The following is a 2954-nucleotide window of genomic DNA, read 5'->3' on the forward strand; positions in this document are numbered from 1 at the left end:
GTCTGTTAATGGAGTTTATCGCACAGTTTAAAAAAGCGACTTACTGCCAAATTGAATTTTAATTTGGGCTGCATCTGGATACTATCACACATGTTTTTGCTGCCAACGCCGCCGGGCAGGTGCATCCCAGGTAACTTTAGGCTTGAATCGAAGCTCAGCTGGCTGATTTGCAAAGCCAGGAAGCTCCGTGTGCCCCATTCATTCCCCCTCCGTTCATCCCTAGTGCATAAGACCATGACAACAGAGGGAGGACTGTACATAGGTTTCTCTCTCTCTCACTGGTGTTTGCCTTCAAATTGTTTCCAATTTATGGTGACCTTGAAGCGACCCTATCGCAAGGGTTTCTTGGCAAGTTTCTTCAGGGGGGGATTGCCATTGCCATCTATTGCATATTATATCTTGGCTTCTATCTCCCCACTCTCTATGTACATTCTTCTTTTCATTCACTCTCTTCTTCAGAGGATTACATACTTTGATTAGTTTTCTAAGGCCCCATTCAGACTGAGCTATTTGCCCTGAATGGAACCGGGCACAATCGGGGCCCCTCCCACTGAATCTCTCCGGAATCAAGTGCTCACTACAAAATACCCCTGAATGCCATTGCAGCTCTTAGCGGAGAGTTGACATTTGCGGTAACCGGTTTGAAAAAATCCTCCTTTGCTGTCAATCAAATTCTCTTCTGCTTGCATCAAAGTGACATTTTTTACAGTGATTGGGCAACTGGATGTGTGATTTCCCCCCTCCTTTAAAAAAAACAGGCACCCAGTATGCACATATTTTGTCAAACCTAAAAACCTCCTGTTTGTGTTGTGGGGATTTGGGTCACTGCAGGTTATGGATCTTCCCTTGGCCCCATTTGCCCCAAAATGCAATCTAATGCCATCTCTGCATCCTCCCTCCTTGCCACCCCAGAATACCTCATACACATGTAATAATAATAATAATAATAATAATAATAATAATAATAATAATAATAAATCCCTCACCTCGGAATGCCAGAAATGCCATGCATCCATTGCTTTCCTTCAGCTACCCCTGAATTCCTTAGAGACAGTAGCAAAAGCATTCTTTATCAATTTGCCAAATTGGAAAGAAACATTTTTAACATTCGCATTGTAGCATTCGCATAGAAAAAAAGGCTTTTGCCAAAGGCAGCCAGCCACATTCTATCTATCTATATCTCTACCTGAAGCAAAAACCATGCACATAGTCTGCCAAAAATAATTTTCAAAAAAATGTTTTTAAAGGGAAAGCTCCCTGGTGCGAGAGGTGGGTTTGCTCCGTCCTGTGCCCTCCTCCTTCTGACCTTCCCTGAATTATCCCTTTGTCCTGCTTACGTTCTATCTATATATCTATCTACCTGTAGCAAAAAACATGCACATTTTTTGTCAAAAATAATTTTTAAAAAGCGGGGGGGGGGAGCTCCTTGGTGCTAGAGGGTGGCTTGCTTGCTCCGTCCTGTGCCCTCCTTCTGATCTGCCCTGAATTGACCCTTTGTCCTGCTTACGCTCTATCTATATATCTATCTATCTGTAGCAAAAAAATGCACATTTTTTGTTAAAAATAATTTTTAAAAATTAAAAAAGGGAAAGCTCCCTGGTGCGAGAGGGAGGCTTGCTCTGTTTGGTGCCCTCTCTCTGACCTACCCTGAACCTCCTCCTGCTCCGTTACCCCGATTGCCCTCAATGACCCCCTTCTCTTCCCCGGCTCTTCATCCTCCTCCTCCTCCTCCTGCTCCTCCTCTGTCCCCGATTCTCTTGGCACCCTTTGGCTCCTTCCTCCTCCTCCTCTTCCTTCTCCGATGAAGGGGAGGGAATGCTCTGCCCTCTGCCCTTCCTCTGACCTAAATCCCTCTCCTGAACTTGCCCCGATCATGATTGGGGGCAAGTTAATATTTGCCGAACCCAGCTTTTTCAAAAGATACGTTTTTTACCCCGATTCCAAATGACCTGCGCTAAGGGGCATTTGCCCCGAAACGGTTGTGGAAGCCTCTGATTCTCTTGTGGGAGATTCGGGGTGAATATGAACTTCACGTGTAAGAATCGGTTCCTGATCTGGGGTAAAAGGTAGTCTCAATGGCCCCTAAGGGTGAAGTTTGGAACAAAAGATGTAGCAAGTGAAGCGTATATATAAGCTATGATCGGAAGGGATAGAAAGAAGACAGAGGAGTGCATGGGCTTTTGTTCCCACATTAGGCAGGGGATGTAAATTCATGGGAACAAGTACCATTGCACAGCTCCATCCCAGGTCACATACGGGATGAGTACTGCCTGGGGACAGAGCTGTGCGATAGTATCTGTCCCCGTGACTTTACATTCTGCACCTAGCATGGGAATGAAAGTCCATGCGCTAATCTCCATAGGGAGATGAGTGACAAAATGTAACTGAACAGATCCTAAACGTTCTCTCCAAAGCAGTTTCTAGACCAACTGAACTCCCATCATTCCCAGATAACAATCATATTATGAGCTTTGTAGTTCATCTGTGGGGGGAAATTCCAGAGGCAACTATAAAATGACAAAAACAGCACAACAGTGATAACCTCCATGCCATTCTCTGTAAATCTATATTAGGAAACTACAGGAAGAAAATCTTTTAGAACATGGCCACATAGCCCGAAAAACCCACAAAAACCCATGGATGCCGGCCATGAAAGCCTTCGACTTGTTTTCCTCTCTCTCCTTACATACTGGGCAAAAAAGTATTATGTTAAATTACTTATTAGTAGCACATTACTTTAAAACGTCTTTTTAGAAATACCTTAAAATGGCCAAAATTGACCAATAATGGCTCCAAAGAGAATAGGCATGAAAGAGCTAAAGATGTGGGCCTCGTGATTGTACTGAACGCAGGCTTCAGATCCTGGATGATGTCTCTTAGTAGTTTAATGTAGATGTTTTAAAAGCTCGAGTAATGAAATAGTGTCCCCAGAAGACCTCAGGGTAATGCCCAGC

This window comes from Sceloporus undulatus, chromosome 1 (assembly GCF_019175285.1).
Source record: "Sceloporus undulatus isolate JIND9_A2432 ecotype Alabama chromosome 1, SceUnd_v1.1, whole genome shotgun sequence".
NCBI classification, from domain to species: domain Eukaryota; kingdom Metazoa; phylum Chordata; class Lepidosauria; order Squamata; family Phrynosomatidae; genus Sceloporus; species Sceloporus undulatus.